Source organism: Papio anubis, chromosome 1 (assembly GCF_008728515.1).
Source record: "Papio anubis isolate 15944 chromosome 1, Panubis1.0, whole genome shotgun sequence".
Taxonomy (NCBI): Eukaryota; Metazoa; Chordata; class Mammalia; order Primates; family Cercopithecidae; genus Papio; species Papio anubis.
This window is the reverse complement of record NC_044976.1, coordinates 93,432,252-93,444,439: the sequence shown is the minus strand read 5'-3', so window position 1 is coordinate 93,444,439 and position 12,188 is coordinate 93,432,252. Positions and strand designations below refer to the sequence as shown.

General features: G+C 43.4%; 1 long non-coding RNA gene across 3 annotated transcripts in view; it reads left to right on the top strand.

Moving 5' to 3' along the window:
• The window catches only part of LOC101021181, a 217,545-nt gene that overhangs the window by 43,108 nt on the left and 162,249 nt on the right, over nt 1-12,188 (top strand). For 2 of the 3 annotated variants that reach the window (XR_001891947.3, XR_004176272.1), the window contains exon 2: nt 7,485-7,569. This is a non-coding gene — a long non-coding RNA (uncharacterized LOC101021181). The remainder of the gene's footprint in view (nt 1-7,484; nt 7,570-12,188) is intronic. The other variant, XR_004176271.1, reaches the window with a different exon arrangement.

Genomic DNA, 12,188 nt, shown 5'->3' with positions numbered 1-12,188 from the left:
TCATCTATCACACATTTAAGCAGTCTTTTAAAAAATTGATTTTATTACAAAGTAATAGTCATCCATTAAATAAAAAACTTAAAAAATGGTAATAGTAAAAAGAATACCCGTAATTATATCATTTAATAAATACCTACTGTTTATGTTTTTGTGATTTCCTTTTAGTGTTTCTATGCATGTAATTTTTATATCATTGTGATACTGCTGTGGGAACTATTTTGAGCTGAACATACGGTTGTGGCCATTAGCCTTATTAGCACACCTAGTTCCTACTATCACTAAATAACTATTTGGCCACTATTTGTTTAATGACCAACTACCCTGTTAGACTCTAAACACTGCCTAGTTCACAGCAATATCTCTAGTGCATGGTTTATTGCCTGCTGCAGGCTTGGTTCTTAGTAGACATAACTGCAGTAAGTGAATGAATGACTCATTTACTGGGAAGGGTGGTTTGGGGGTAGTTCATCTATCTATCCATCCATCTATCCACCCACCCATCCACCTACCCAACCATCCATCCATCCATCCATCCATCCATCCATCCACTTCTTCATTCATCTATCATCAGATATCTTAGGGAATATTTGCCATGTAGTAAGCACTGTGCCTTGCACCAAAGACACAGGGTAAAGCAATGATGACGCTGCTCTGGATGGAAAAGCTCGCTCTCTGGGTGGGGAAGGAGTGAGACCCTCCACTGAGGTCTTCAAATACCTCTTCTGCAGATCTCTTGCCCAGCATTTATAGCCCTAGAACTGTAAAAACTGGTCCTTTTATTAGGGCATTGTTTTTGTACATCGCAAATATGCTTCAGGGTGGGCTTTCCAGTCATTAACAACTTAGAGTGAACTAGTTTCTTAGATTTAGGAGGGGAGGGAGAGAAAGCAGGCCATATGGCTATGGAAAGGACACTCTCAAGTAATTGGTTTCTCCCTTTTCTACAGTAGGAGGCCCTGGGTCATGGGAAGGCAGCAATGTAGCAGAAACATGCCCAATTGGCTTGAGTCTGTCACCACCTAGCTGTGCCATGACAGGCAGCTTGGTCAACTCTGAGCCTCAGGCTCCTTACCTTCCTGGAAGGTGATGCAGAACAAATGCTGCTGTAGACATGAAAGGGTCCTGTGAATCACATGACTACATGCTCTACCCCTTGCCAGGGAAGGGGTGAGTTTTTCAGACCTGACAGCCATGCACACACCTGCTGCTCTGCAGATGGCCCCTTCTGTGCAGCTTCCTTTTTAGAGGAAAGCCCTTCAAGCTTCTTGTATCAGGTGCCACACAGACATTAGTTGCATCTTCATTGTCCTCTCCTGTGAAGGCAGAGCCTGGTGCTGAGTCCCGAGCATTCCCAGGTAGGAGGGAGGCTGTGCAGGAGAGAAGTCAGACCTGGGGAAAGAGGCAAGGCATGAACCAAACTCTCCTTTATTGGCAAAAGCTCCCCTAGGCCAGCCCTCCTGGTGCTCCACAGCTCCAGGGTGCACCACAGAGCTGCACCCCAGTGCCAGCTTGTCCTGGCCCTTGGGAGCACAAACCTCCTGGGAAGGGCCCTCAGAGGACTGAGAGGCTCTGTCCTATCCAGCAGGGCCTTCTTCTAGGCCACATCTTTGTCACATGAGCTTGAGGACAAGGAAACTCTTTCCCTGACCTGGAGGTGAGTGCATCAAAACCAGGCCTACATTTGGGGCATCTCCAATGTTGATCACATTCTCTTTGTAATTCTCACAGCACCTCATGGTCGGGTCTCTGAGAAGGAAACTCTCTGACCTCAGGGAAGAGGGAGGGAGAAAGGAGAGGTGACCTTCCTATGCTGTGTTCCCAAAGAAAGCATGCATCTCAGTCCATTAGTTTTACCCTTTAGCTGCGCTACTGTCTTTGAAAAAATGGCATATATGTGTGTGTGTGTGTGTGTGTGTGTAGGTGCATGTGTGTATATATATAGTGTGTGTGTGTATATATATAATGACAAATGAGAGTTGGGATTGTTGAGAAATGAGTTCTGATTGTTGAATATAAATCTGAACTCAAGGAAATAACCACTATTAAAAGAACTGTAAACAAATACAATTCAGCAGAGTTCAATTGAGCAAAGAAGAATTCATGAATTGGGCATCCCTAGAACCAGGACAGATGTAGTGAGGCTCCAGGGGCTGCCACACAGCTGGACATTTACAGACAGAAAAAGGGAAGTCAAATATAGAAAGCGGAAGAAGGGGAAAGTGAGGGACAGTGCTAGCCCTATGGTTAAAGCTGGAGTTTGGCTTATTTGAACTTGGTTTGAACGTGGGTTGTCTGTGGTTGACCTAGGTTCAGCTTCTGTGATTGGCTGAGATTGGGCCACTTGTTACAAGAGTAAGTTACAGTCTGATTACACATCAAGTTAGGTTACAGCTCACTATGTACGGAGAAACCATTAGGCCAAACTTAAGATATGTATGGAGATAGCATTAGGCCAAGCTTAATTCAAATCAACTCTGCTCATTTCTGTAAAAGCTTTTCACAGGAAAAAAAAAAGCTTTCAATGTTAATTGTACCCGGTATTTTGAAAAGAGAAAGTGGTTGATCGTTGATCTTCAGATTAAGATTAGAAGCAAGTAGGCAAAGTGTTACTCCACTTTTGATAAGGAGGAGACAGGGGCTGCATGAAAGCCATAGGACCTCCCCATGGGAACATCTCAATCCTCTGCTCCCTGCTCAATGTGAGGGCCGTGGTAAACTGCCTCACGTCTGAGCACAGCACAGTCCCTGATATATAGTGTGTTCTTCATAAATGCCAGCCAACCAGGCCCTTCACATTTATGTAACCATGTGTAGGTGTCCTGTACTTTTACTTTGTAATATTAATGACAACCTCTAATGATATATTTATTAATCATCTCATGTCAGTCCCTGGCACACCCACTATATGACAGCAGGGATTGAGTCGGTCTTGTTCACCACCTGCATGCCTAGCAAAGTGCCTGGCAGACTGGAGGCACCTGCCAAACAAGTGCAAGGTTGGGGAATGAAAAGCCAGCCCTATCATAGCAATTCTGCACCATCATGACACTTGGCCATGAACTCTGCTGCCTCCGTTACCTAATGAATCTAATGGGAATAACAATCTATCCTCTCTCAAGGACCAGTTCTCTCTAAGTTGGGAAACGCCATTGCTCAGAAAATGCTGTTCTTCCCATAGAGGCTTCAAACTGCTGTGGACTGGGAGCACTCTTCAAGGTGCTCTCTCATGCCATGGCCAATTTGTGCTCTTTTCCATGAATTAGAAGCAGGATGTTACTTTGGACAATATCCAATAAAATTGTTCGTTTGATTATTGATGATTTGTCTGAAATACTTTGTTGAGCTCTTTTGTTGCCACACACTGAATCAGGCACTTGGGGCCCACTCAGACACTGCTCTGTGTGGTAACAAGAGCAGGGGGTGCATGGGCCATGGGAGGCAGTCCAGGTGCTCAGGGAGACGCCTTCCGATCTCCAGTGAATCTTGAAGGGCAGTCACAAATTAGCCAGCAAAAGACGACGTTCTCGTTGGAAAGGTCAGGATGATGAAAGCCTGCAGGGCGTGAGAACTCCCAGCATGTGTAGGATCCATCTCTGCATGTTTTCTCACGGTGTGTATGGTTTAATGATTACTATTTCTTCCTAATCAGAGCAATGGTTAGGTGACTTCTGTTCCAGGTGGGAATGGGCTTTCTGTGCCCATTTGGGAGCTTTCTCACCTTAGAGTATCTGCAAAGGCTGTCACCCAGTATGTTTCTGAGAAACCACACTCCTGACAGCTGACACCAGTGTGGGGATGAGAAGGCATCCTGTTTCCCGCTACTTCCTGTAACAGGGATCCCAAGAGAGCATTGTGACTTATGATTCACTTCAGGGTCTTTCCATTTTTTGGAAATGGAAAGACCTCTTGCCAAGGCCCTGCCAACAGAGGTGGGAACAGGCGTGGGTGCCCATGATCTGGGAGAGGTAAATAGGCTGAACTTTGGGGTCACCCAGAATCTCTAATTGAAAGGGGTTGAAATGAGCAGGTTGCCGGCCTCCTACAGATATTGGTGTCTGAAACCTCCATAGAAAAGTCTGGTTGGGTGCACATTTGCCCCCAGCTGGCTGTGGAGGAATAAGGTCTTAGCGAGTTGGGGCTGGTTTATCCTTAGGGTGGACCACTGGGCAGCAGGCATGGAGAGGCACACCCCAGTTTAGCCTGTTCCTCAGTACAGCAGCCTGCCTTGTTTTCCCTCAAGGCAGGTCTGCTTATGTTGACATTGATTCTCCTTGCAAAGTGATGTGTAGGCAGAGCTTCATTTACAGGTGATTATCAGTAAGTCCTGGGTTTCCGTGAGATCATTTTGCTTTCTCCTGGGAGGTAAAGCCTCTTTCCTAACTCAGACTGTCTCAGGGTTTTGCAGCCCTTTGTCACAACGAACTCATCAGTGGCTATTTCCTTACGAAGGCTTCTGATAGGTTCACATGCCAGAGTTTCCAACCTTCAGCAGCTCAGATTTATGCCCCAGTGAACGAATGTACTCAGTACTAGTTCCTTCCTATCAGCTTAGAAAAGTGTGTAGTTCAAGGATTTAAATCATTTAAACAAACCTAACTGGGAAATGTAGACACTTAAACTTTCTACCTGATGACCCCTTTGGTCCAGCCTAGCCACCTCAGGATTTATGGTGCAGTGAGTATTACTCTGTTATTTTATCTCACGTCTTTTCACGTTTCCTTTTTTCTCCTTAACCGAGACCACAAATTAGAAAGAACCTTCAGATTCACTGCCTGCATTATACGCTTGAGCACACAGGCCTAGGGACATTGATTGCCATACTTGAGATCATGCAGCTATTAAGGGGAGGGGATGAGCCAAGGACCCAGGCTCTTCTAATGCCCAGCTCAGGGCTCAATCCACACTGGCTCCATCTTTACATCTAGCCCTGGGTGTTCTTTTTTTTAATAATTTATTTTTTATGTTTTTCGAGTCTCGCTCTGTCTCCCAGGCTGGAGTGCAATGGTGCGATCTCAACTCACTGCAACCTCTGCCTCCAGGGTTCAAGCAATTCTCCTGCCTCAGCCTCCTGAATAGCTGGGCCTACAGATATGCACCACCACACCTGGCTAATTTTTGTACTTTTAGTAGAGACAGGGTTTTGCCATGTTGGCCAGCCTGCTCTCGTACTCCTGACCTCAGGTGATCAACCCATGTTGGCCTCATAAAGTGCTGCTCTTACAGGCATGAGTCACTGTGCCCGGCCTGGCCTTGGATGTTTTACTGCATCCGTTTTCCCAACCATTCATGGCTTTGTAACTAGAGCACAGTGTTCTTTCCGTAGAAGGTACTTGAGGAAAGTGTTGCCTAACTTTTTATTTGCTTGGGGTTGCAATGTCAGCTTGCGGGAAATGCACTAGAAATGTGTGAGGAAACTCTGCTTAGCACCCTCCATGACTCTCTCATTTGGTTTTCAAGGACTGACGTAGTGATGTCATTCATTCTTGAACAGAAAGAACTAGCCAAGCTTGTTTTCAGAGTCTAGCACACCACTTTGAATAGAGGCTAGAATTCTCTTGCTAACCATCACGCTATGTACAAAGCATAGCCAGTAACTTGCTGAATTTCTGCATCTCTTGGTCTTTAATGGAAAAGCATCTTCTCCAACCTAGGGAATAAAGTATAGGCTTTGTAATTTTATGTAAGGAAAACCCAATACTAGCTACTCTTTCTGGCATGTTTACTATGTGCCACATAGATGGTGCCTCTATTATGCTGTACAAATGTTAATTCATTCAATCCTTGGCCCTAACTGGTAAAATGTATATTATTCTGAATTTTATAAATGAAAAGAGTGGGGCTCAGTTGCTTTTCCAAAGTCGCACAGCTAGAAAGTGGCAAAGTGTGGAGTCAAATTGACTAACTATAAGTCCTGCAGACCAGAAAAGGTGACACTTTGCCTTTGAAGATACAACAAGAGGGCTTTCCTGGATGTCTGCCAGAAACTGCTGTCCTCTGGCAGGTGCTGGGCCTCTGTTCTCCATGTTCAGACTCCTAAAGAAAACATTTGTTTATTTCTCTCTTCTTCTGGTCCCACTTTTACATCCTATCCCCATGGGAGGGTAAAAAAGCAGAGGAGGCCCATCCACCTCCACTTCTCCTCTTGATGTTTGCACCAGCGGCCCCAGAGATGGGGACAGACCGGACTCTGGTGCCATGGACTGGCACGTGGTCTCAAGTTTCTGGCCCTGGAGTTGGAATACAGTGCCACTTGCTCTGTAGGAGATCAGAGGAATGCTATTTGCAAACATTGAGTATCTGAACTCATTTCAGTGGATTTGGGAAAATCACTCTCCATGGGAATAAAAGGTATCGAGAAAGAATTTTTAAATACTCTATATATACATAGGTCGAATTTATTATTTCCAAATACAACAAATATAATTATCCTCTCCCATGATCTTAAACAGATGTATTCCAGAAACATTTTGTCTGTGTCTTTAAAGGACTGCTTTGCTTTTTCTGATATTAGGTCAACAGAAAAATGTACCACCCTGCTGGTAAAAGTCAGTTTTTGAGCAATATCTGCATAACTGTTAGGTGTATTATCATTATTTTTTGTCTAACTTTCATCCTGCACTCCTCAGCAGAACTGAAGATACTCCCTGTTCCAAGGAAACTCATAATCTAATGATGCCATTGGAAAGTCACTGGTTATTGTTGTGGACCTTTTGCAAATACCCTCCAAAAAAAGCTTAATGTGAGTTTTAATCCAGATACATAAACCTATTAAGAAGGAAAAGGAGAAGGAATAAGTGGCATGAAGATTTACTACTCTTGGAGTTTGTTTTCTTCTCTGTAAGGAAGAGTTGTTCCCCATTGCTTCAATCACAAAAAACCATTAAACATGGCCCAAGAAGGGGGGAAAAAACATGGTAGAAGATCACTTTATAAGGGACAATAAGTACTTGAAAATTAGCAAACATTCCTTTAAATTTGGGAACTCTTTAAGTGCTCAGGGTGAATACATGAGAGGTAGTAAAGAGTGAAGTGTGCAAACTCCATTTTACAGTCAGTCTGGCAACAGAATTCTCAGTGTGTCAAGGAAGTAAGCAAATGTTAGAGAGGTAAACAGATTCCAGATTAACTTACCTAGAAGAGTCTCCAAAAGCAGCTGGGAAGCAGAAGAATGCAGCTCCTTTCTTGCCATCTGTATTGACTGGAAATCCCCTGGTCTAGTGGTTCCATTGGCATGGGGGCATCACCCTCCTTCCCCCAAACCCTTCAGAATTTCCAAGGAAGCCTGTCAAGCTCAATTAAGACTCATTGTGTCCCCCAGGGTCCTTTTTGCCACATGGAAGAAGAGAGAATATGTCTTATCTTGATGATTTTCTTCTAATCAATTTGAGTGTCAACAGCTAAATTTGAAAAATAGAATGCAAAGTGAAGACTAGATTTATCATTGTTAAGCTAGGAAACCAAGAGTCTGCATTTCTGTATTCTAGGGTGAAAATGGGAATTCACCTGTGGAACTCACTGGCCATTGTGGAAGAAACAGTAAGATGATCCTCCATTATCCTGGCCAATATGGTATCAGATCACTTTGTGTTTCCACTTCAGAACTTTGTGGGTGGCTTTTGTTCACTGCTGTATCCCCAGCACCTAGAGCAGTGGCTCATGCAAAATAGAGTTTCAATAAGTATGTGTGGCAATGAATGAATGTTTGATCAAAAGAGGTAATTCTCTCATGCTGCCAAGATGAATGTGGGGTCTGAGAAATGTGTTCCTAGAATCCTGCATTGGAGCTTGAAACTCAATTGAAGCTTTCCTATGGAAGCGATGTTATATAAAGTGATTGGGAGTTATTGAAATAATGCTCTTGGCACCATGACTGCTGTAGGCACTTGTGGCTTGGCCTGATGCCTTTGTTACAGTCTATGTCACTGTTTCCATGGGAAAATACATTCTGGGTCCCAGGACTTGGCTTATAAGTGACTTTGAAAATACAAACCAGTCTTAGTTGAGACCTGCCTGAAACTTTGGTTTGACTGTGGCTGTCTTGGAATATGTCCAAAATAAGACATTGTTAGGAAACCTGAGTGGCCTTTGTTCTTGTGGCTGGTTCCTACCAGGAAGGGTGGTGTCATGTCAGGAATGTAGACTTGAAGTCTGTGGACCATACCATGCTAGCTATGACCCTTCCTGAAGTGGCCTAAAAAGACTAGAGGATTTTTAATGGACTGGGGAAAGGTCCTTCCAGGTATGTTAATATCTCAAACAATTTAGCTACATAGAATGTGGTCCAGAAACATCACAGTGGGTCACCAGCAACCATGACGTTCAGTGAGGTTCAGAGACAATCAGGGTATTACCCCGGAAGATCATAATGTTGGGCATAATATTTGTGGTATAATTGTTGTTTAATCAGCTCTGGGATATGGCTGGGCTATCTGCTGATGCACATTTGAAGGAATATCCTCCATGTAGACTCATTCAGACATCCCAACCTGCTTTTCTGCAGATTGGGGTTGGTGTAAGCAGCCAGCAGTCTCAGATAGCATCGGTGTCGAGGCCATGGATATCCAGCAAGTAGCCTGGCACCTTATTCATTGGCGTGAAGACCGTGGGGCCTCAAGGGAAGGTGGAAAGTCTAAGCCTCTCTGGTCATAAGATAGGGTCACCTGGTGATGGAAGGGCTGCTATTGGTCTTGAGAGGGTTCCTGACTGACCACACAGATGTACTTGCTGGGGCATGAAGAGGTGTCTCTGCCATGAGGCTGGTGGGTCTTGGGAGGGGACAGGGGCAGAGTTGGAAACAGAAATCTAACACAAAGGTGGGAGAGTGATTTTAAGTTGTTGGAGGGGTTAAGAGATTCTAGCCAGGGTGTGGGGAATGAGGTAGGGGCGAAGGACAGCACTGACCTCTTGAATAAGGGCAGTATCAGTAGACTCTGTGTCACTGTGTCTGCATCAGGGGCCCCTCTGGCAGTGAACGAGGCTAATACAGCATGTTTCTGCTCAGGCTTGTTAATGCCTTTCATTGCTTTCTCTCTGCCCACACCCGAGGCTGCTGGTGTTAGCTTCATTTTCAGTAGGCTCTACTCAACTGTGGCAATGATGGGCACCTGTAGTACCAAGCTCATATCTCACTAGATTTGCTATGAAAGAGGACCAAGGAAAGTTCCAAGGCTGATGCTTTGCAGCCCAGAATGGATCATGACTATTACCTTGATTGGCCAGGCCTGGGGTGGGTAACTACTCTCAAGCCCTTGGACTGAGACTGGGGGAAATGTGGTTCCCCAAGAAAAACTGAGTTCCTATTATCTAAAGAAGACATGAATATTCAGCAGAAAAACACATTTCCACACTTTTAAACTCTGAAATATGTGACTGGGTATAAGTCAAAGCCAGAAATTAAATGAGGGAAGGGTTCTCTAAGGCCTTCATGTAGCTGCTAATGTTCCTGGAAAGTGAAGGGGTTTTCCCTGATTTGTTCTATAACATATCTTAAGTAAAGTATGCTCAAGTTCTTGTCCTGGAAAATCATCACATGATTAACAAACACACAGACTGGAAAATTGGGGAAGGGCAGGAGGAAGACTAAGAGAGAACTCTTGCACCCTTTCAACAAATAGGCAGAATCACTTAGCATGAAGGAGGAAATGAAGCAATAATTGAAACCATGAAGTGGGTATCTTTTTATGTGTGCATGTGGCGAAAAAAAGTGCATCATCTACATTAACATATAGCCAGATGAAAACCCAAGTCATTTCCTTTATCGTAATATTATTAGATAACAGTGACACTTATTATTTCTTCATCACTTTCTAAGTTACGGGTTAATTTAATCTTGCAATCAGATTCTTCATCAGGTAAAGTTCCTCTTATTCTTCAATGATACCTCTTCAAAGAGTCTTTCCAGATTCATGTAGGCAGGGATCTTTTTTTCTCCTTTTTGGTAGCTGCTCACTGCTTTTTGTGCATACCAGTATGGTAGCACTTGTCATGTTGCACTGTGATTTTTTATTGTTCAAAAGGCTCTGTCAGGCAAGAGCTACAGGCTTTGAGGCGTATCACTTGACTTCTCTGTAACACAAACTGGGAGAATAACAGTTCATCCCTCTTAGGGACATTACAAGAATTAAATTAAATGAGCTGATGCATGAAAAGCACTTAGCATAATACCTGGCGTATAGTGGGAGCCCAGTAAATATTGGCAGCTAGCATTTTAGTGTTCATCCTCATTAAAATAATAATGATTATAATAATTATCATTGCTATGTCCTCTACTAGGTGGGGAAGTGCTTGAGGGCAGGGACTGTTCTGAGATCATAGTAGGTACTCTATGTGGAAAAAAAGGAGGGAGGAGGGAAATAAAAAATGGAAAAAACAAAGAGGGCAGCAATACCAGGTTTGCTTAGAAGTGACAGCTCTGGGTAACCAGAAACAGCCTCTCCAGCTAGGAAGGATCTCATGACCTTTTGTTTTATAGACAAGGAAATGTAGGGGTCAAGAAAGATTAAGGAGCATGTTTAGGATCACAGCATTGGCAGCAGTGGCCTGGAATCCAGGCTTTCTCCTGGGTTACCCTTCATAGCCCCTGCTTTATTGGCATCTCCACCTTCCTTAGTAAGTGCCCATGTATACATATGGCTTGATAAACCTTGGTTGATGTCTGCCACTGAGAGAATAGGGCATTTCCTATGTATCCCCAGATGGAGACTGAGGAAAACATGGATATTTGATGGGAATGTAATGTATTCATTATCTTTTCACTATCTTTCTTGTAAAACCCAAAAGGCAGCCATTAAAAAACAGTATGATCCTGGTCTTAATCCAGCAGGCTCCAAGCAGCCTCAGCCATTATGAGAGTTACTGACTCTAATTGCAAATTATGAGACAGTTAAATAAATACAGTTTATGTCCTTCTTTAATATAGGCTTGAACCTTCTTTAATATAGGATTGAACTGAACTGTCTACGAGGATTACTACCTTCCTTGGGAAATAGGCAAGAACTGAGCTGACATAGGAGCCAAAACAGGGTCTCTGGAACTCATACTGACAGGAATATCAGAAAGGAAACCCATTCCTGTGTTTGACTGGATGGGGCTCCTCAGAAGTGAGAGAAAATTAATAGTGAGATTGACAGAGTGCTTGAAAGGGGAGGTGAGAATGAACTAAATGTAAGAAAGCCAGGTTGGGTATAATACTGTCTGTAATTAAATACACTTAATCACAAGCATAATGATCTCATGTGTGTATTATGGGTTACATTATACCCTAGGTACAGTCATTTGCCCAAATTGGGAATTTGCACCCTAGGGTGGAGAGCCAGCATTCTAATTAGGAAGCCTGTAGTCCAGAAGCAGCTACTACAAGAGCTCCCATGACCTTTATCTATGATCAACAGTAGATGCTTTGCTAGCTGGCATATTTAATGTTAGAAATAGGTTTCCATTGATGAAATCCATGGCTTCTTAGCATAATGGATGCTCCAAACAGAATTTCATTCATGAACTTACTAGTGGTAAAGATAAGTGAATTGTCTACAATATTTTAGAGCAGCTTCCTGCTCTTGCTTAAAAAGAGTATAAACATCTAGCCAGTCCTGTAGCTCTTAGTGATGCAATCCTGGATCAAGATTTGGATTCAGAAGATACTAGTGTCTTGATGCCAACTCTGCAGATTAATTGAATTCTGTATCCAAAATATTGTCGTATTTACCTGAAATGATGATGTGCTATCAGGAGCTAAAAAAGCCATGCTTTAACTGTGAAGGGATAAACCCAAGGACAACACGCAAAGTATGTTATTTATCCAATGCTCTCTGACAAATTACTCCAAAATGTAGTGGCTTAAAACAACAATAATAATAATCTCCCATGGTTTCTGTGAGTCGGGAATTTGAGAGCAGTTCTGGCTTGGAGATTTCTCATGAAGTTGCAATTACATGTTGGCTGGAGCTGTAACTATCTGAAGGCTTGACTGGGGCTGAAGGACTCACTTCCAAGATAGCTCACTCCATGGTTGACAAGCCGATGCTCCCTGCTGGAGGGAGGCCTTAGTTTTTCTCTATGTTGACTCCTTCATGTGTCCTGGATTTCCTCACAACATGGTGGTTGAGTTCCAGAGGCAGGCATCTGAAAACAGAGAGCCAGGTAGAAGCTGTATCCTTTCTGTGATCTACCCTCAAAAGTTACATAGCATC